Below are 23358 nucleotides of genomic sequence, written 5' to 3'. Positions count from 1 at the left end.
TACTACCAAAAGTAATCTATAGATTCAATGCAATTCCTATTAAATTACCAACATCATTTTTTACAGATTTAGAAAAAATAATTATACACTTTGTATTGAATCAGAGAAGACCCCATATAGCAAAAGAAATTTTAAGCAATAAAAACAAAATGGGAGGTATTGATTTGCCAGACTTCAAACTATAATACAAGGCTGTGGTTCTTAAAACTGCCTGGTATTGGCACAAGTGCAGGGACACAGAACAGTGGAACAGAACAAAAAATCCAAATATAAAACCATCCTCATATAGCCATCTAATCTTTGACAAAATAGACAAAAACATACTCTGGGGACAAGAATCCCTATTCAATAAATGGTGCTGGGAAAACTGGATAGCCACATGGAGAAGACTGAAACAGGACCCACAGATTTCACCTCTCACAAAAATCAAATCACGGTGGATAACAGATTTAAACCTTAAATGGGAAACGACTAGAATTCTAGAAGAAAATGTAGAAAAGACTCTTCCAGACATTGGTCTAAGCAAATAATTTATGAAAAAAACCCTAAGGCAATCACAGCAACAACAAAAATAAACAAATGGGACCTGATTAAATTAAAAAGCTTCTGCACAGCCAAAGAAACAGTCATGAAAATAAACAGACAGCCTACAGAATGGGAAACAATTTTCGCATACTACACATCAGATAAAAGACTGATAACAAGAATCTATTTAGAACTCAGGAAAATCAGCAAGAAAAAAATCAAACAATCCTATCAAAAAGTGGGCAAATGACATGGACAGAAATTTTTCAAAAGAAGATATAAGAATGGCTAACAAATATATGAAAAAATGCTCAACATCCCTAATCATCAGGGAAATGCAAATCAAAACCACAATGAGACACCACTTAACTCCGGTGAGAATGGCCTTTATCAAAAAATCCCAAAACGACACATGTTGGCGTGGATGCGGAGAGACAGGAACACTCATACACTGCTGGTGGCACTGCAAACTAGTGCAACACCTGTGGAAAGCATTATGGAGATACCTTAAACAGATTCAGGTAGACCTACCATTCGATCGAGCAATCTCATTATTGGGCATCTACCCAGAAGAACAAAAGTCATTCTATGACAAAGACACCTGTACCCGAATGTTTATAGCAACACAATTCACAATTGCAAAGATGTGGAAACAACCCAAGTGCCCATCAATCCACGAATGGATTAGTAAACTGTGGTATATGTATACCATGGAGTACTACTCAGCTATAAGAAATAACGATGATACAACATCTCTTTGGTTCTCCTGGAGAGAGTTAGAACCCATTATATTAAGTGAAGTATCCAAAGAATGGATAACCAAGCATCACATGTACTCACCAGAAAATTGGTTTCCCTGATCATCACCTAAATGCACATCGGGGAAGGATACCAATTGGATATCAGACTGAGAAGGGGGGTGGGTGGAGGGGATGGGTGTATGCCTACACGATGAGTGCGTTGCGCACCATCTGGGGAATGGCCGTGCTTGAAGGTGCTGACTCGGGGAGGTGGGGGTTGCAGAGAGGGGATGGAGGTATGACTACCTGGTGAGTGCCAGGCACACTGTCTGGAGAATGGACACGCCTGAGGCTCTGACTCAGGGGGATGGGCAGGCCACAGACAATGTATATAACCTTAGCTTTTATACCCCCATGAAGAGCTGAAATTTAAAAAAAAAAAATTTCTCACTGACAGTTTACTTGAAAAATTCCAATCATGTCCAGCCTGAAGTAACAGAAGAGAGATGTGTGTGTCCATAGACAGGTGGGCTGGGGGCAGGAGGCAGGAGGCCCTGGTCATGGGGTGTGGTGGTAGCAGCTGTGCTGTTCAGCAGGGCATGAGCTGTGGAGTTAGCAGGGCTCTGGCTCCCACCCTTGTCCGTCTGCTGATGGAGCTTCCTCCAGGCTGTTGGGTGGATGTGGTAGGTCAGCCTGCCTTCCTTCCCCAAACTAGCCCAGCCTTTCCTCAGGAACCAGGCCCCTGTGGCTCCTCTCTGCACCGCACCTTCATGGGGAGGAGCTCTCTGCCTACACCAGATGTGGGGATAACAGAGAAGGTTCATAGGCCAGGGGGGCAGATGGGCTGCCCAGCTGTGTGTCCCTATAGGCATAGTTGGGACAGACATGTGTTTTCTGTGGGTCTCCACTATGCCCTTTGCAGACACTGCTAATCAGTGTCAGAATCACAGTCATAGGATTCTCAGTGCACTACCCAGTTAGCAGGGACATGAGCTACAGGTGGCTTCTGAGAAGGACCCAGGGGACTCATGAATTCCCAGTGGATACTTCCTGACCAGACCTCAGAATCTTCCATGTAAATGAGGAAGAAAACTGTCCCACCCAGTACCTTAGGCAGACCCTGCTTTATCAGTCAGGCATGGCACCTTGGGTGACTATTTCCTAAATGGAGGGAGAGGCAGTTCTGTGTGAACTTTTCTCATTAAGATCATGAAGCTGTTGGTGTGTCCTCAAATGCAGCTTGTGGGTCAAAGATTACAGTGGGCCTGGGGCAAGTGGGATCCAGTCAACCAGGCCTCCCAAGGCACCCTGTACCCCTCCTACCATGGATGGTCCTGGCTGGGGACATGGACAAAATAGAGAGCCCACAGGCAGGACCCTGGTCAGTGGCGGTGCTGATTGTGAGTTGCAGGCAGCTGGGACAGGGCCCCCAGATAGAGGGAGGAACCAGCCTCTCCTACGGGGCCCTGGGCAAGTCACTGCCCTCCTTGGGTCCCTGTTTCCTCATCTGGAAAATGTAGGGGTGATAAGCCTGTTGTGCATGCCTCACAGGGTCATGATGAGGTTCAAGGGAGGACAGGAATGTGAGGGTGCTTGTGCCTGGCTCTTCCTTAGAGGGAGAGTGGTGAGAAAAATTGATGACAGCTACATGACACTGAGTCCTCAGGAGACCCTGTGAGGTAAGTGTGGTTCCCATACCACTCTCCAGATGAGGAACTGTCTCAGGGAGGCCAGGCTGCATGCCCATGGTGACACAGTGAGTGAGTGTTGCAGTTGGGAGTGCATCTAGAATGAGAGCTCATGGAGTGATCATAGCATTGTACCAGCTGACTCAGGCCAGGTATCCAGGGCACAAGGCTGGGTGGCTGTGCCATAACTCGGTGAGGGGAGGGTGGTCTCACTGACCTTGTACCTGACCCTAGTAGGTGGCCACCCTGGAGAGGAACCCCCAGAAACTCCAGATGAAGCAGCAAAGGCTGAAGAAGGTAAGTGGGCTTGTGGCTGCAGAAAGTCAGAGGACAGGGTTCTCTCTCCCAGCTGGAGGCCTCCACACCAAGAGAGCAGGGACCTTTCTGCCCTAGCTCTTCCCTCTTGCAGGCGCAGTGCCTGAAATACCTCTGTGAGAGAGATCAGAGTGAGGGCCTGGCAGAGCATGGCAGTTCTGAGGCTGGGGGCACAGGTCTCAGGCTGGGGAGGGCAGGTCTGGAAGTGGGGACAGGTCTGGGGTTGAGGAGGGCAGGTCTGAGTTGGGGGACAGGTGTGGGGATGGGACAGCAGGTGTGGGGTTCCTAGGTGGAGTGGTGTAGAATTTCAGGGGCCTGGGCAGTGTGGAGGGAATGTCTGGCATTCCAATGGGTGCAAGCGGGGTCAAGAGTTCCGAGGGCAGGGTCGGGAGAGGGGAAGCTGTCTGTGGTCTGGAGCCGGGCATCACATGTATTCCAGGGGCCCAAGGACTGGTACTCACCCAGAGACTTACCCGCTGGAAGGCTCCCTACACCCATCCCCCAGACGCTTGTCTTCCTGCACAGTTCTGGATACTGGAAGTCCAAGATCAAGGTGCCAGCAGGATTGGTTTCCTTAGGGACCATGAGGGAAGGACCTGCTCCAGGCCTCTGTCCCTGGCTTGGAGATGACATCCTCTCCCCATGTCTTCTTGTGATCTTCTCCCTATGTGCTTGTGTCCAAATTTACTCTTCTTCTAAGAATACCTCTCATATTGAATTATGGAACACACTAATGATCTCATTTTGAATTTATTACCTCTGTCAAGACCCTATCTCCAAATATGGTAACATTCTGAGGTACTGGGAGTTAGGACTTCAATATATGAATTTTTTGGGGGGATGCAACTTAGCTCATAACATCCCCTTATCTCCCCAACCATTTCATAGAAAATAGTGCCCCTATTAACTGACAAATTTATTAATTTAGTTTCTTAAAGTCTCTACTTAAACATCAACTCCAAAGGGCCAAATTCTTTATTTTGTTAACTGATGTATCTCCTGTGCCTAGCTCCCTGCCTAGAGACACAAAAATATTCATGAATTAGTGATGCATACTATCAAGCCATTGCAAATTACTCTGTAAAAAGAAAAGCAATGGCAGAGAAAGATATTCAAGGTATGGTGTTAAGTGAAGAAAGCAAATTGCAAAAAAACTCATAGGTAGCATAGTTTCATTTTAAAATTATACACAAATAATTTATTTTTATTAAAATAAAACAGAGAAAGATGCAACAAAATGCTAATAGCAAGTGGCTCTTGGAATGTGATTATGATTTCTTTTTCTCCTGTTTATGTTTCTTTTCTAACTTCTCTACAGTGAATATATGTTACTTCTGTGAGAGGGAAAATGTAATAAAAATTATTAACACTTAGTAAATTTTTTTCTTATAACTTTAATTGACTGTTAAGAAAGAAAACATATTATTCTTTTTTCTTTTGAGACAGGGCCTCACTCTGTTGCCTGAGTTATAGAGCAGTGGCCTCATCTTAACTCACTGAAAACTTGAACTCCTAAGCTCAAGCAATCCTCCTGCCTCAGCCTCCCAAGTAGCTGGGACTAAAGGCATGTGCCACCATATCTGGACATTCTTTTCTATACTTTGTAGAGTCAGGGTCTTTCTATGTTGCTCAGGCTAGTTTGAACTCCTGGTCTCAAGTGATCCTCCCACCTTGGCCTCCTAAAGTGATAAAATTACATTTGTGATCTACCATGCCATGCCATATGTTTCTTTTTCAGTGGGGAGTGCTGGGAAGCACAGTGAGTGGCCAATCTCCTGAAGCTCAGTGGCTGGAAACATGGCCTATGGAATATGTCTAGTCTGGGTTCAAGCCATCACTTGTCACTTTCTAGATTTTTCTTCTCAGGCATCTCTGCCACTCACACTGTCCTAGTTTTTCATCTGTAAAATGGTGTAATATTGGTACTCACAGGACATGGGGCAGTCTCTGGCCATCCTGGAATTTGATTCTTTTGATCACAATGATTTGGAAATGTCAAGATGCCAAGGGTCAGAGATATGTCACAGGTTTTGTTCCCCCTTTATTCTCTTTCAAAGGCAGGCCAAGCAATATCCAAATGCCCCTCACATTGACTGGACACAGGGCCTGGACTAAGGTGAGATAATGAGACACTTGCCACAGGCACCAAATTTAAGGGTCACCAAAAACACTCAGTAATCATAATTTATATGTTGATGCAATATTTTTAAAAATAAAAATGATGTAAAAAATCAAAATAAAAAGTATGAACAAGAATCAACAATTTTAATAAAGACAGGTTAAATATTACTTATTTTTCGTTTGTCTCAGGTACCATTATGGCTCAGCAAAGCACGACTTCTAGCCCACTGCCTGAAGGCAGTTGACCATTAGTTATATAAATCCTTATTAAATGCTTTTTAATTATAATTAATTGTCCAAATTATCTTAAGACTCAGAAGCAGCATTGCTCACTCTGTGATTGCTTGGCCTTCAGTCAAGGCCTTGTTAGGATGTCAGCAAGTAATGTATTTCTATGACTCTGTTTATTCCTTTCCCCTGTACAGACACCTAATCACAATTGCTACCCACTCACAGCTCTCTTACCCCATTGAGGACCCTGAGAGAAAGGTTTCTCCGTATTCTTATATAGAAACATAAAATGCCAGCAAAGCATGATTCCTACTGAAAAGAGCACTAAGCAGAGTTGGCAGATGTTGCAGACTTTTCCCTAGACACTTCTGGGGAAAGACACATACGTTGGCATGCTTTGCTTCAAAAAAAATTAGCAATACCAAACAGTCCTTTTATTCAATCTACTTCCTTAGAGAGGGAACAACCCTGACATGGTGGGGTTAGGCAGTCTTTTATCTCAGTGGAGGGCTTCCTGAGAGATATTCACATGACCATATCTTGGGGGTTCTGTGGGTTTTATAGTTTATGCATGTAAAGCAACTCAAAGTACACATCCACATGGCAGTTGCTAATTAAAAGTAACAATGAAAATCACATTTAAAATCCTGTTTTACGTAACGGTTTAATTTTCCATAAGACTCTTTATTTGCTGAAACCATAGATTCTAAGTTGCTCTGTCAAAGCGATTCCTAGAAAAATGTGATGTTCTAGGTGTGTGAATTTTGGAAATTTTCCCTATTATTTGTTAGGGTGTGAGCTAGTGAATTTGAGTTTTAAGAAAGATTTCTCCAGACTAAGTTTGAGACAGAAACAGGAAAAAAAGTTTATTTTACTATTTCCAGACAGGAAAAAGGACCAACATGAAAGAGGAAGAGGGAGAGTGAGTTGGCATAGAAGTCCAGTTACTCAGACTTTTTACTTAGGAGTTGCAAAGGGAGTGAAGATGATTTATTGTTGTAGCCAAATTAACAGAGTACTATGAATTGCTGCATCTGCTTCTTCTCTTTACTTAGTGGCAGGCAGATTACAGAAGTGGCCACCTTTCCTTTGGAGACAGATTTATTGCTTGATTGTGATCTTATTATTGATTCTGCCCTTGAGATATAGTTTAGGGCAGAAACTGAGGCCTGTACCTAGCACATCTTCTGTCCACTCAGCAACTCCTTGAGGCTATAAAAAAACACATTCTAAAAGGCAGTGAGTTGGCGAATGTAAAGAGAAAGATTTATATTTCCTTTCTACCTGCTTGGATCATTTCAGATATTGTGAAGATGGAACCCCATGGTGTTCCTGTCAGGAAGGAGAGAGAGAGAGAGAGAGAGAGAGAGAGAGAGAGAGAGAGAGAGAGAGAGAGAGAGAGAGAATGCATGAGTGTGTACAATGCTCGTATGTTTTATAGCCCTTACTATGGGTTAAATATTTATTCTGTTATTTCACTAACAAGGCCATCCTTTCATTACTCTTCTTAGTTTGATTAATGTGTGTCATTTTTTAAAAAAGTAAGTTGAATATATTATATATGACTATGTATATTAAAAATATAAGTTGACATCAGAAAATAGATTTAACTTGTGGCAAATTTGTTTCTGGAAGCACCTGCAGAAATTTGCATTTTTTCTACTTTCTATAAAACCCAGAGACCAAGGGGGAAAAGGGTTCTTTTGATATCAGACAGTGCATAAGACTTAGATTTGATTACAATAATGTTAGCATAATCCGTTCTAAGGTGATGATCTGGTTACACTTTGTAACAGTGATGAAACTGGTTTTGAGGTTTTGAGTTTTGTTCCTTCAGTTGTAGGAATGCTGCTGACCACACCTTCCCTACCTCCCCCATGTTTTTAGATTGATGGGTTCACTGGAGAAGTGAAACACACTGGGATTATACTGCTGTGTTCTGACTATTCTGAGACTACTATACTATGAGGGATGTCTGACCAGTTCCAGATATGCCAGCCTTCAGTGGCTAGGTGCCTGACATGCAAGTCATCAGGGACTTCCAGTCTCAGGCAATGTGATATGGAGAAGAGCAGAAAAACCCAGCTGACAGTTAGAACTGACGCTCTAGACATATGGCCCCAGGTGGGCAGTTGCAGCCACGGCCAGTCACCAGATCCACTCCAGCTGAGGCCTCAGTCATCCTGGAGAGGGATGAACAGTCCCTACTCTGGCCTAATTTCCTGACCCAAACTCATCACCATTACAAAATGGTTGTTGTTTTAATAAAAAAATAATGCTACAGAAGAACAGAAACCAGAAGCAGAGGCATAGATGAAAGTAGAAAATACTGAAAAATAAGGAATCATTGTAAACAGTTGTCAAATTGTGATTGTTGGTACTCTCAATTCAACTTGTTTATTCATTTATTCAAGAAGAATGCATTAAGACTGCAACAAGAAGCTAGACACTATACTTAGTGCTGGGGATACAAATAAATAAACACAATAGCTCTGTCCTAAGGGAGTATGTACTTTTATGGGGGTGTGAGACAAGTAAAAAGTTACCATATAATGTGATAAATGTTGCTCTTAGTAAGAGTTTGAAGAAGGAACTGATTGCATTGAAGATATAGAACCTCACAGCCTTGCAGGAATCAGAGAAGCATTGCAGAGGAGGCTCTGCTTGTGATAAGGCTCAAAGAATAAGTAGAGGTTTATAAGATGGCCAAGCTGAGCAGCTACTGAGATTCCAATTCTTTCGATTTTTGAGCTAATGCTAAAGCAGCCAAGATGAGGGCAAGCCTGGTTTGGACACCGTGGCTTCAGTTGCTCCTGTGGTCTCTGAGTCGTTCTTTACCTGTCCTGGGCAAAGCATTGGTTACATTGATTACAAAATCAGAATTTTTTATAGAAGTATTCTATTTCATTTGTGTGGTACTACTGGAGAGAAACAGCTAGTGTGGTGTGTGGCATTACGCAACCCAGGTTCATCACATGAGCACCCTACCGAAGCCACATCTGCTCAGCTGAGGAGCTGAAGCCCCCATCCCAATAAAATGTAATCTAAATTGGTGGATTTTTATTTTTTGGTGTTTTTTCTTTACATAATCGTTTCTTTTTTATTATTAGAGGCAAGGTCTCACTCTGTCACTCTGGCTGCAGTGCAGTGGCATAGTCATAGCTCACTGCAGCCTCAAATTCCTAGGCTCAAGTGATCCTCCATCTCTTCCTTCCAAGTAGCTGAGACTATAGACATGTGCCACCATGCCCAGCTAATTTTTTTTCTTTTTTGTAGAGTTGGGGTCTCATTATATTACTCAGGTTGGTCTCAACCTCCCGGCCTCAAGCAACCCTCCATCCTCAGACCCCAAAATGCCAGGATTACAGGCATAAGCCACCACACCTGACCAAACCTGTCTCTTCAGACAAGTTTTCTTGGCTCTATATCCATCAAGATTTCTGTCCTAATCTCTTCTGATAGAAAAATTCTAGAAGTAATTCAGGGTGGACTCCATGCTGTGAGGACATAAATTGATTTGTCTTTACAATAGGGCAATAGAGCCATCATAAGAAAAAGATCATGTCCTAAAATCTATAAATTTTGTTTCTAGGGAACAAACACCTGGTTCAAAAGACTACTTCAAACTTCTCCTGCTGTCAAAGTTAATGGAATTCATCCTCCTCCTCCAGTATTGCCTTTCTAATGTCAGCTTGACTTGAGAAGGTAGCTGTCAAAAAGTCCACTAGAAGAAACTGGAGGGAATGTGTTAAATCCTCACAAGAAAAGAGGTTCTAACATCGGTAAAGTGACTTGGCCAAGGATTCCTTTTTAAAAGAGAAGTTTCCATATCTTAAAAGCACTAAGATATCACACAAATGAAACAAGTGGAAACAGAGAAACATATAAATGCTGGGGGGAGAGGAGCACTGGTATGGTTGGGGAAAAAGCACTTGAAAGCTTTTAACATATTTATTTATACTTTTCTTGTTCCAAAGTGAAATTTGCAGTGAGTTTATTTCCAGGGCAAGCACAGAGGGTAGCTCCCTTATGAAGGTAATTAACTGCAGACCACAGATTGCTATAGTCATTGCAGCTGGGAGTAGAGCAGACTTCTGCTTTAGAAACCAGGGGCCTAAACAAGGCAGAGGCTCTGCCACCTCTACTTGGAGGTGATCTGAAGATACTAGCAGTGGGTTGAGAAAAATTTTGTATTTCCTACAGCACCTAGAAAAATGGAACTGGAAGCAAATAAACCATTATAAAGCAGAGAACAGTAAAGGGTCACGAAGGCAAAAAAGAAGTTCCTAGTCTCTCTTAAAACTGCAGTTCCCTCCTTGAACTTGCTTCACAAAATGCCCTGTTTGGAACTGTAATCATAGTGGACATTTGGGGCCAGAACTGACCTGTCCAATGAGCATAATCTGCCCATGTGATATAGCAAACTGACGCCCTTTTGATGTATTTTTCAGGGCATTGTTTCAAATGAATTAGCATTCTCATCTCAACTGACTCACTTGGCAGCAACAAATCCACATGCTGAGAAGAGAGAAGGCTGGAGAATATTTAAACAGTGGAAAGAGACAGTTAGAAGAGGAATTAGGCAGTTTATTAAAATACAAGTACCAGCACCATCAAATGCCCAATTTACTGAAAAAACTAGGTTATGCTTTTCTGAAGTTGGGAATGAGAGAAATCAAGTTGCTCCACAGCAAATCAGTTACAACAGTAATTTTAAACACTTTTGTTAACAGATGCCTTTGAGAATATGATGATAACTATAGACTCTCTGCCCAGAAAAAAATGTACATATAACTTACACTCAAATCCTATTGTATTAAAACAACTAGCATGATAACCAAAATGGAATCCAGTTAATAACAACACACACACAATAAACCATATAATCCTGATCTCTTGGCCACCATAAAATCTTTCTTTCATCTGACATACAGTTTCATTCTGTTGAATGAAGTTTAAGGTTCTCTCCACTTTTTTAGGCTCTTAGCTTAAGAAAAGATCATTAAAAACTCCTTGTATGTTTTTATATGTTTTTGTAAATGGCTATGAAATTTTATTGTGATTATTCTTGCTGTAAGCTAAAACTTCCCTGATGTTTTCTTACAGATTGTGGCACAGAGTGCTAGTTGTCATACTTGTGCGTTAGTCACCTTAGCTATGTGACTCTGTTTTCTGAGCCTCCCTTACAGCTAGGTATGGCCATGTATCTTAGCTTTAAGCAGATGATTTGTAAGCCCTGTGCTATGTGGACCTTCTGAAAAATCTTCCTCCTTCATCCCTTCCTCCCCCTGCTGAGGAGACACATACCTTCTGATCAATAGACTTCCGAGGCCCATAAAGCTGGTGATGCTGGGCAACACTGTCTGTTGACTCTCTTACTAGAACATAAATTTCGTGAGAACAGAAACCTTGTAGGTCTTGGTCAAAACAACATCCCCAGCACTTAAAAAGTGTGTCACATGTGCTATGGGCTCAGGTATTGAATGGTTACTGGATGAATGGATGGACGAACGAGTTTACTCCAGACCCATATACACAAGATCCCAGCTTCTTTTAAAGAATCAAACTCTTGCTTAGGCCAGGCACAGAGGCTTGTGCCTGTAACTGTAACACACCAGGAGTGGACATGGGAGGATTGCTTAAGGCCACAAGTTTGACAACAGCCTGGAAAACATAGTGAGACCCTGTATCTACCAAAAAATAGAAAAATTAGCTGGGTATCGTGGCCCATACCTGTAGTCCCAGCTTTTTGGGAGGCTGAGGCAAAAGGATTGCTTGAGCCCAGGAGTTTGACATTGCAGTGAGCTATGATAATGCCACTGCACTCTAGCCTGGGCAAGAGAGTGAGACCCTCTTTCAAAAAAGTGCGATGCACACTGTCTGGGGAATGGACACGCTTGAAGTTCTGACTGGGGGGTATGGGGGGAGGGGATGGGTGCATACCTATGTGATGAGTGCGATGAGCACTGTCTAGGGAATGGACACACTTGAAGCTCAGACTCAGGGGGATGGAGGGACATGGGCAATATATATAACCTGAACTTTTGTACTCCCATAATGAGCTGAAATAAAAAAAAAAGAAAACACTTGCTTAATACAAGTCACATTACTCTTCTTTTCTTCCTCTTTGCTCTCCCAGACTTGCAATTGTCATAGGATAGGTGCTTATTTTTGCAATGCTCTCCAATATTCCATTCCAACAATATGTTTTTAAATCTATTTTTATAAAAATGCTTCCCAATATCTTCCTGCTTAGTCAGTTTAAAATTCTTCCATTTTCCAGGTCATGTAATATCTATTTTTGTGTGTGTTTGTTGTTAAATGCAGACTCTATTTTGTAACTTAAAATAGGCATCATCTCAAATCTACAAGAACTATCCAAAATGGTATCTAATGACATTCCTAGGACTTCAGATATTATTGTTATTATTATCACAGAATGGAGTCACTAAATCCTAAGCATTTATTAACACTAGGTATTAGTTACTGAAACTGAACTTTGTTGAATCTTTTCCCATTCCACTGTGGTCTCCCACATTTCAACATATGACTGATTTTTGTTTTTAAACTTTACTTAAATATTTCAAATAGAATAGAATAATAATAAATACTAATCATTCTTGTTTCCTGGACTTTTTCATTCTGTTGTATTTAAAAGGTAACACTCCTTCTGGCTCTTTTTGTGGTCTCATATGTGTTTATAAGATTTGTAAATATTCACTTTTTGCAATTATATATAATTTTCTTATTTTTTTTTTACTCTTCTCCTGATGTTGTTGCTATTTCTTTTAACTATTTGGGGTAAAATTAGTCCGATCTTCCAATTTTATGATGTATCTATTTATACTTGAGCTCCTTGATTTTTGTTGAAATTTCTTTTCCATTGACCCACCTTTGAGGAAATACATTATCTGTTTGGGTTCTTTTTTAGGTGTATTGAGGTCTTGTGAATTGTAGACTTCTCTACATATCAATCCCTTTTTTTACCAGACTAGTTTTTCAAGTAGAAATCTATTAAAATAGAGAAACATAAAGGTCATTGAGAGAGCTCTTCCTAAACCCCTCCTCTACCAGGAATGTCTTTATAGTCACATGGGTCTTTTTTCCCTCCTTACTCTTGTATTTGTCCAAAGATAATGTATCCCTACTTTGGATTGCATCCACTTCTACCTTCTTGGGGACCTTGTGCCATTAATTCTTTTTTCTCTTCTAACTTTAAGATTTTATTTCACCCTTTTCTGTTACCCTTTCACATAAACTATGCTCAATTTTTTATCTTGAAAAGAAACTTCCTTAATCATACATTTCCCTTTAACTAACACTACATCTCTTTTCTCAGTCAAATGCTTGGGAAAAGAAACCCTCAGTCTCTGTCTTCACTTTCTTACCTCTAGTTCACTTCTTTCCCCATTGCCTGCCATCCAGCTCACTCACACATATCCCCAGTCACTGAATTGCCATAGGCAATGGCATCTGTAACATTCCTCTCCTCCTGGTGACATTTGACTGTGTTCTTTAGGGTATTACATATTGAGTGCTTATTGACCAAGCACTGTGTTAGGTGCTGCCATTACAGAAATGAGAAGAGCAGATGTCATCCCCATTGTGATGGGACTCACTTGATCAGGTTTCACTGCTCAGTTTTGCAGGCTTCACTTAATCCTCTTAACTTTGCCTATTCTCCAAGTCTCTTTCCTTTTCAACCCCCATTATTATACACAACTTCTCAAGGTAATCACTTCTATATCCATGGCTTCAATCACTTTCTATATGCTCTGATGACAACACGATTTTAAATTGTTTTTTATTTAACAACATTATTTTATACAAAATACCTCATTTGATAAAACCATAGATTTGAAGTTATTCCGTGAAAGTAATCACTTAAAAATATGATATTCAACTGGGCGTGGCTCATGCCTGTAACCCTAACAATTTGAGTGCCTTAGGTGGGAACATTGCTTGAGGCCAGGAGTTCAAAACCAGCCTGAGCAACATAACAAGATCTTGTCTCTAAACACACACACACAAAATAGCAGGATATAGTGGCACATACCTGTAGTCTCGGCTACTCAGGAGGTTGGGACAGGTGAGTCACTTAAGTCCAGAAATTTGAGGTTACAGTGAGCTATTATGATGCCACTGCACTCTAGCCTGGAATGAGACCCTATGTCACAAAAATTGTGATATGCTTAACATATAAAGTTAAGGAAATTTTCCCAATTACTCTTAATGTTTGATTTATTGTGTAGTTTTTGAAAACATAAGTTGGGATGTCACAAAAAGGATTTAGCCTACAGTGGTTTCAACCAGAGAATGCCATTTTAATGTGCCTTTTAGAGTCAAAAACTATCTCCTTCCACAAACCTATTCCTCTTCCTGCATTTTCTGTCTAGGAGAAAGGCACTGCCATCTACCCAGTCCCCAAACTAAAGCCTTAGCTGCCGCTGTTTCCACCTACTTCTACTTTTCTCCCACACCAATCACCAATCTTCCTACACTATCTCCTAAATGACCACAAATCCTTTCCCTCCACTTCAGTCGCTGATACTGCCTTTAGATTAAATCCTCACCCCCCTCCTAGATGAACATAAAGTCTGTTGTCCTGTTGCTTCTTTCAATCCCTCCTTACTGTGCAAGTGACCTCACTACAAACACATCTGCTAGTGCCTCTTCAACTTTACAGGGTTCAATACCTCTCATTTTCAAGGATAAAATTAAAACTATACCCCGGCATCTAATTTGGGGTTACATAGATCTAGATTTGTATCCCAGATTCAAGCACTGTTCAGCAGTGTGACCTCAGATGACAGAAGTCTCTAAGCCTTTGTTTTCTCATCTGCCTGAACGCACTGATGGTTGCGACTGTTTCATACCTACACTGCCTGGCACATAGAAGGGGCTTAATGCATCCAGTTAAAGGAAGGCAAAGCATTTTAAAGTTGACATCAAAAAGTTATTCTCCTTTTAAAAAGTATACTTGACTTTTTCCTTTATTTTCTAATAATCAGGATCAGGCGCTCGTAGGAATCCAGATTGCCTGGGATCAAATCCTTGTCTCACCACCAGAGCAGTCATGTGACCTTAGGGAAGGTACTGACTTCTGCATGTCAATTTCTTCTGTATTAACAAAACCTGACATGTCATTGTTTGCAGGGTTAAATGAGTACACCACAGCTGGAATAATATAGGGCACATAGTGCCTGCCAAATGTTAACTATTCATCTTCATGGAATCAGGACTGTGGTACCCCACAGTGTGATTTCCAATTTTGCATGAGGAAATTGTGTTTTATGTGTTGTTGTTAGTAAAAGAAGGAAAATCTGGAAACTGCTGCCTTGGAAGAAAGAAACAAAGGTGAGAAAAGGAAGTTGGTGAGTCCCAGAAATTCAGAGCTGGGAGGGATGAGTCTGATCCCCGTTTTATGGACAATGAAGTGGAGGGTGATGTATCCTCAGGTCTCATTCAAGACACACAGCAGCAATCTTTATTGAGAGTAGGACCAGTTCCCTGGGGGTTGTTATGGTGATGTCACAGGTGAAAACTAATACTTCTGGGGAGACAGGAGAACATTTAGTTACAAGAACAAATTTGGCTATAAGTTTGGTGAGCAAATGAAAGCTGTTGGACTCTGAAAAACTGAGTTGTTAATGAAACCAGCTCTTTACTGAAAGGGGCTTTCTATAGGGCCCATTGATGAGGATGGCTTTGAGGAACAAACGCCCACTGTGCTTCCCACGGGACTGGAAAGTTCCCAGTAGCCAGGAATGAAGAAAAACTGGAGTCCGGTACTCACCGTGGGAGGGGTGGGGCAGGGAAGGGCAGGACATTGTGAGTCACGTGCGTGGGCTCTGAGGTAGGCATGTTGGGGGTGGGACTCAGCGTGTGATTGGTTCCTTGTAACCAAATTACCACAGGACACATTCTGGTTGGCAAGTGCCTACCAGGGCAAGTGGCCTTCAGTCAGGAGGTGGTGACAGAAGAGGACGAGGTCTGACTGAGCTCTCTCCTAGCAGTGGCTGTGCCACTCAGTATTTTTTTGGATATTTACCCCTCAGCTCGGGGGAGGCAGCGACTGCCCTGGTTTGGGGGTGTGGCAGAGGCTGGAACCCTGCTCAGAGCAGGGCTGCAGGGTCAGCAGGCTGCTGAGAGAGGAGGAGTTGGGGGCCAGCAAAGGTACAGGCAAAAGGCAACAAGGGGAAGCAGCAGAGGCAGCCCCTGGGGAACATGCTGGGCTGTTGCATGTCTCCCAGTACCAGCCCCACATTGGGCTGGCCTATCCATCCAACTGAGATGGACTATGAGTCTGAGATCTCCCTGGCGGCAGCCGGGGACATGGTGGTAGTGGCTTCTGCACCTGCTGCCATGGAGCCTGCTGAACTGGATTCTGGAGGTGGTGAGGGTTCCCACCTGCAGCACATCAGTGACAAGGGGATGCCCAAAAGTAGGGAAGTGGCACACCTCAGACACATCTGTGGCTTCTGCCTCCCCCAGGGTTTCCTGGGAGGCATCCACTACCCCAGGCTCCTTCCCACCTGGAGCTGCTTTTCCAGGGTGGGTACCAGGGATGAAGGCTGGCTCTGCCTCATGTCCCCACCCCTTATCTTTTCCCCACCTTGTCTGGCCAGTTTCCTTCCTTCCTCCTGACCCAAATGCCCAGTTGCTGCCCCCTCTCTCCATTCCCCCAACCCCACATGGGAGCCTGAAGCCCACACCTCCTTTAGTCTGTAGCTCTCTTCATCATCCTGTAGGAACTGATAAAACTTTTTGGTATATTCTCTCCCATTTCTCAATGAACATTCAACTACCCCCACTTTTAGAGTATTCATCCCATTCTCTATCCTTCCCCATCCTAAGGGAAGGAGCCAGGGAAGGGCCTCATTGTTCCTTCCTCCCTCTCATTAAGGTAGCTGATACTCAGGATAGTTCACACCCAAATATTGGAGGATTTCTTATTTAAATTCAAAAGACAAGTTGCCATAGGAGACTCTATATGGTATTCTTAATACAGGTTTTCTGTTGCCTTGATGAAAGCTTTTTTTTTTCCTTCCAACTATAATTCAAACACAAAGAAAGAAATTTGGGGGCTGCTTAAAATAACTGAAAAGTGTGAAATGTTATTGCCAAAGTTGCAGAATTTTTTTTAACATGAAGTAGTTTACCCATGGATTTGTGATTACTTTAAAATTCTAACTTTGACACAGATATATCTTCAGTGACTTAAGACTTCATTTTCCTGCTCTAAAGGAGAGGTGGTATAAAGGTTTGGGAGTTAAAATGCCAGACCCTTCCTGTAAAAGACTGTTTCCATGGCTCCCATCCTCCAGCCCCCAGTAAAATCCTGTTCAAAGATAAGAATGTTGAGGTAAAAGTTCTTAAGACTCTAAACCACTCGGGGGGGCGGGCAGAGATGGGAGGGGGAAAAGGAAGAAATATTTGAGTTTTGGTTTTTATACTTTTTTTTAATTTCAGCATATTATGGGAGTACAAAAGTTTAGGTTATGTATATTGCCCATGCCCCCCCACCCCACCCCGAGTCAGAGCTTCAAGCGTGTCCATTCTCCAGACAGTGCGCATCACACTCATCATGTAGGTATACACCCATCCCCTCCCCACCCCCACATCTGCCTGACATCTGATTAGTGTTATTCTCAAATGTGCACTTGAATTTTTACTTCTAGAATTTTGGAAAGAGATGAATCTAGGTAAAAATAATTTAGGATAACAAGGTGGTTTGTGGATAAAAACTAAGTGCTTTGAAATAGAAAACATTGTATCACAAAGATGTTTACATGTGGCTGGCTTATTTGTTTCATTTAAATGCCAGTGGCTTCATTGCTATAGAGGAAAAAAGCCTTAGAGCTCTTCTATTGAAACTTTGATTAGAGTCTTAATTCACTTAAAAGTTAGAATAATTAAATGAGGGATGTGCCTTTGCAATTGGGAAGTGCTCCTGTACTCACTTTTCAGAATATTCAAAAATTGCAAAAGAATTAACAAATATATTATGTGAATAAATTGATTGTACCTTTATACACAAAGCATGTAAGTACTTGTGAAAATTTTTGCTCTGCTTGGTGGTTTAAAATAAGCCTGTGAGTGATTTTACAAAACAGTTAGTAGATGGGTAGCATAGGATGAGAGTCCAAAATAGTCTCTTTATATCATTCTTTAGGATGTACAACACATTTTCATGTACATCTTATTTGGCCCTTCCAAATACAAATAAAGCCTGTGTATATTCTCTCTATATTTCTTATGAAGCAACAAGGACTTAAAGATCTGAAATGACTGTGTAAGACAGCTACTGAGCCACACTAAAGTTCTAAGTCCTCAGACTGGCGTGGAGGTGGCAGATATGCCAAATTTGGTTCTTAAAAAAAATTTAAAAGCTGAGGAATACATCATATTAATATTTCCCCAGGTATTTTAAAAAAAAATTTTAGAGATAGAATTTGCTATGTTGCTCCACCTGGTCATGAACTTCTAGCCTCAAGCAATCCTCCCTCTTCAGCCTCCAAAAGTGATGGAATTATAGGTGTGAACCACCATGCCTGGCTTGCACTGTTGGAAAGTATTTAAGTGTATAGCAATGGACTTGTAAAATAAACTGGTACATCCACACAAAGGAGATCTATGAGCTATAAAAATAATAATATCTCTCTTTACTGCAATGGAGTCATCACTAGGATAAGTAATATGAAAAAGCAAGGGGGGGAACATACATTAACTTACATGAAAGAAAGCAGGGGAAATATGTGTTTGTTTATTTAAAAAAAAACACTGAAAGGAATTTTTTTGTGTATGTGACTGTTTTGCTCTTAACTTTAGTAGGTAGCCAAAGTGATTATTTGCCCAAGATATTCTTTTGGTATGGGTTTTCCAATGAATGTCAAATATTTACTTTTTGTTTTTGAGTTAGTGAAACCTTTGTTTTTTAATTTATTGTGCATAATATAGTAAATATATTGCTCTTGCATTTCATTCACTCCTCACAATGTTTTGATTTAGGTAGTATAGAAATTATATCTGTTTTACATACGAGAAGACAGGCTCTGAGAAGTATAAATTGAGTTTCCAAGATTTTAAATAAGACTTGGTAGATCAAGAATGTAATTTCCAGACACATGGCATATAGGAACAAAATTTATAGAATGACTTATATGAGCCTCTTTGGATATTACATTTTTTCTCACCTTTTTTTAGTGTACTAAAGTAATTAAGCTTTAGGGTTAAAACAGTAACATTAGAAAATAAATGAAACAGAGGTACCAGTAACGCAGAAATGTTCTTAAAAGTCTAAGAAATGGAGTTAAGTGCTCTTAAGAAATATATAAATGAAGAAAGGCATACCACAGTTTATGAATTGTCACAGCTCAGTCACAGTCACTAAAACAAATTGAGGATTAAAAAAGTTAAGGCAAGACTGAGAGTTGATGCAGAGACAGACAAAAAACTGAGAGACTTAAAATATTTGTGTTATGGGCCATAAAACTAATACAATGTGCAGTACAGGGATGACAGAGCAGGTCAGTAAATGCAATGAGCCTTTACATAAATGGGTGCCCAGCAGTTGGCCCAGAAACTGCTTCTATTTAATTGGGATATACTGCAATCAATGTTGAAATCAATCACTTTCTCTGAAATGTGCTGGTTCTTTGATTAATTTCTTGGTCATTGCCCTCTCCCTTTAATATTTTGCAAGGAAAATGATTTCTTGATAGTTTACAATTGTATAATTTTAATACTGTTAGCCTTTAATAATGCATTTCATTTATTCTAAGCTACATATATTTTTACATTTTAACATCTGTGCAATTGAGATTGATCTTACAACTAATAGAATCTTAGAGGAAAAGCAGTATTCAATGTTAGTGAGGTGTCTCAAGGACTTTTTCCTCTGAGGGATGTTTACCTTAATTAATTAGTTTATCGTTTCCTCTCATGACAACTTTTATTATCCCATATGATGGCAAAGTTTGTCTTATGGAAATTCAATAGTCTGTTTTGTAGTCTCACTAAAAAAGGAGATTATCCCACTTTGGTGACCTGCAGGCATAGGTAGGATCAAAATTTTTTAGAAGCCGTTCTATGACCTGCTCCAGAAGATAATTTTGATGAATCCCCAAATTAATCATGCTGTGGGAAGAAAAACATGAGAGTTTAGCTTTGGATATTGAGGGCAAAATTAAAAAACTCACTTTCTGTCATGAAAGTGTTCCTGTAGATTAGAAAATTAAACTTTTTATGCAGCCCTCTTAAATCTGCCATGATGAATATCCCAGATACATCACAGCTAAATAAAGAAGTTCATTTATTGAATGGAGTTAAAATTAGCCTTTGATTATCTAAAGAATGCTTGCCAAAAACCACCCTCTTTGTTTTAGCATATTTGATATATTGAGCTGGTGTCTGACAGTAATTGGCCACAGCATCACTTGCTACTTGAGACGGATCCTGAAATGTGCTAGTCATATCAGCATAGAGGAGGGTGATAGTGTTCCTATTTGATAAGTACAAGGAGGAGGTCATGTATATGATTCATCTACTAGTTGCATCAGATTATTTAGGTACAAGTTAAAAAAAAAAAGTTGCGTAGCTTAGTTTTAGTCTACATATATGGAAAGATTCAACCACGTTGCATTTCCCAGTAGAATTTTTATATTGTTGCCATTATATTTCTTCATATTTATTATTACAGACTTCTTCCAAGACTGCTAAAAGTGATTAAAATTAATGTGTAGCTATTTTTTAGACAGAATCTCACTCTATCATCCAGGCTGGAGTGCAGTGTTGTAATCATAGCTCACTGCAGCCTTGAACTTATGGGCTCAGATGATCCTCTTGTATCAGCCTCCAAAAGTGCTGGCTTATAGGCATGAGCCCGTATGCCTGTAATGACAATGTGTATCTGTTCTTAAAAGCATCTTTTTCATTCTTCTAAATTATCACGTCTTTTTCCTCTTCTTCATCTACAGATTTAACTTTGGAATCAAATCCAGCTGACCATCCAAGGGCAGGAGCAATTTTTTTGAGCAAATCTAAAATGGATGGTAAGACAATATTTTTTTCCTCCAAGAAGAGACTAAAAACTGTTTCTTTTTTATGGAATGCCTTATAGAAAGTACTTAGAAGAACTCATAATTACTTTAAAATTTTCAACTTTTCATTTATTCACCTGTCCTTTTGCCATTTGATACACTTGCCTTTAGTTGTCACTGTTTCACTGAGAACAGCTAGACTTTTTGTTTATACAATTTGCCACCTCTTTATGAACACAATTGCCCCCGTGATTTAGAAGTGGTCATAGATTTATCCCCATTTCTCCACATTTCTTTACCCTTCTTGCCCTGCTCCAAAGAACACACTTTAAAGATGAACGATTGGATTTAGCCTGCAGTTAGGTTTTTATTTGAGCAAATGAAAAAAACTCAGTTGTTTACATGTGGGGATTGAAACTGTGATTTTGGCCCCTTTTAACACAGTGATCTAACCAGATGATCTTGTCACATCCACATCTGTCCTGCTCAGAAATTTACGCTATTCAAAACCTTGTCATCCTAATGTAATATAAACATGCGCTGAGGTATTTCTCAGAGGTTGGCCTCAGCAAGTGAAACTACTGCCAATTTTCCAAGTCCTGCTTGTTTTAGGATGAGAATCAGAACCCTAGGACTGTTCTGCCCTCCTGCCTTTTTAGCTTAATGTTATGTTAAATCTTAGTTTATTTGCTAAAAAGCCATCTACAACCAGGTTTTTCAGTTGATCTCAACAGCAAGAATACAAGAAGTGAGGGCTGTATTAGGTCAGAGTGTTAGAAGTCGGCCTCTCCCACGGGTCATCTGAGCCGCAGCGGCTCTAACGCAGACCCAACTGGCTCCGGCCTCCGCCGCTTTGGCCCCAGGCCCGGCGCCCCTGCTCTCCGCTCCCGCAGCGCCGCCCACTGGGGCCGCCCCGCGGCGGAGAACCGACCGGCCCCGCAGGGCCAGCAGCGGGCCCTGGGGCTGGGGCCGCGGCGGGGGGCACGGGAGCCTTGGCTGCGCGGGCGGGAGGCAGCCCAGCCGGGCGGCGCAGGTGCGGGCGGGCGGCGCGCGGTTTACCTGCCGCGGAGCGCGGCCCGCGGGGACGCGAAGCCTGCGGCGTCCAGCCCGCCGCTGGTGGACTTCTTACCGCGGCTGCAGGATTACTCGCCCAGCGTCCCTGACGCAGTGACTGGTTGCTCCCTGAACCCTGCTGGCTTTCAGGCCTCAGACCCACGCATAATTCGGCTCATCTCCCTAGCTGCCCAGAAAGTCATCTCAGACATTGCCAACGATGCCCCACAGCACTGCAAAACGAAGGGCACAGCCTCCGGCAGCTCCCGGAGCAAGAGCAAGGACCGCAAGCACACTGGAACCACGCAGGACCTGGCCGCTGCGCTCAGCGAGTGTGGCATCGATGCGAAGGAGCCCCACGACTTCACCTGGGCCACCTGACCTAAATGCACTTGTCTGTCCCATGTCCCCGCACCAGCCTGTTTTCATAATAAACTGGATTATGACCAAAAAAAAAAAAAAAAAGGAATGAGGCACAATAAAAAATAGGGGTTTCTTTTTTCCCCTATCCTTCAGAAATGAAGAAATGGGGTGTCTGTCTATACTGCATTTCCATAGTTTGTGCGAACTTTGCGTGTCTTGAACCAATAATTTCTGGTTAGGATCGCTGTATTTCTCCGTTTCTTGCAGAGCCATGAGCTTCTCTCATGTAGAGCGTGTGGAAACAGAAGAAAACTATCCCATCCCCCCCTCTCTTCAGCGGTGAGAAATGTGTGCCTAAAATGCCATCCAGGCTCAGAGGAGGAGGCAGTGTGGGAAATAAAGTGCAGCCAAAGTCCCTCTTGGGGCATTTACTCTTCTGACCTTTGTGACAACAAAATTATTTTGTGTTCTGTAGGTAGCATGTTCAATGCAGTTAGCACACTCATTTTAAAATTTCAGTTTCAACTAGGTTACTTTCCAGTTACGTAAAGACCAATTTATTTTTCAGTGACATATTAGTAGATCACCAATAAGTATGCTTCCAGGGATTCAGATGCATGGGTAGTGGTTCAAATATGCAACAGGTTTACTTTTTGATTAGCTAAATTTCTCATCTGGCCTAATTTATTTTGCTCCTTTGTACATGAGGATTCTTTTGTGTTTTTTTTTTTTAGTATTTAACATTTCCCTTTTATTTATTTATTTATTTTTTTATTTCAGCTCATCATGGGGGTACATAAGTTTAGGTCATATACATTGTCCATGTCCCGCCCATCCCCCCGAGTCAGAGTCCCAAGCGCGTCCGTTCTCATTCTCCAGACAGTGCGCCTGGCACTCATCATGTAGTCATACCTCCATCCCCTCCCCCCCCCACCTCCCCAGGTCTGCACCTTCAAGCATGACCATTCCCCAGAGGGTGTGCAACGCACTCGTCATGTAGGCATATGTAATAGATTTTCATTTATTTCTTATTTATTTTGAGACAAGATCTTCCTCTATGTGACCCAGGCTAGAGCGTAGTGGTGTCATCAGAGCTCATTGCAACCTCAAATTCCTGGGCTTGAGCAATCCTCCTGCATCAGCCTCCCACGTAGCTGGGACTACAGGCATGCCTGGCTAATTTTTCTAATTTTTTGTAGAGATGGGGTCTCCCTGTTGCTCAGGCTGGTCCCAAACTCCTGGCCTCAAGTGATCCTGCTGCCTCGGCCTCCTTTGGAAAGT

General features: G+C 41.7%; 1 pseudogene; it reads left to right on the top strand.

The window, feature by feature from the left end:
• Positions 1–15913: 15913 nt before the first annotated feature.
• LOC123649017 lies at positions 15914–22095 on the top strand (annotated as a pseudogene).
• The last annotated feature ends 1263 nt before the right edge of the window (positions 22096–23358 follow it).

The sequence above is a fragment of the Lemur catta genome, chromosome 13 (assembly GCF_020740605.2).
Source record: "Lemur catta isolate mLemCat1 chromosome 13, mLemCat1.pri, whole genome shotgun sequence".
NCBI lineage: Eukaryota > Metazoa > Chordata > Mammalia > Primates > Lemuridae > Lemur > Lemur catta.
Note: the sequence above shows the minus strand (reverse complement) of the source record. Positions and strands in the feature narration are given on the sequence as shown.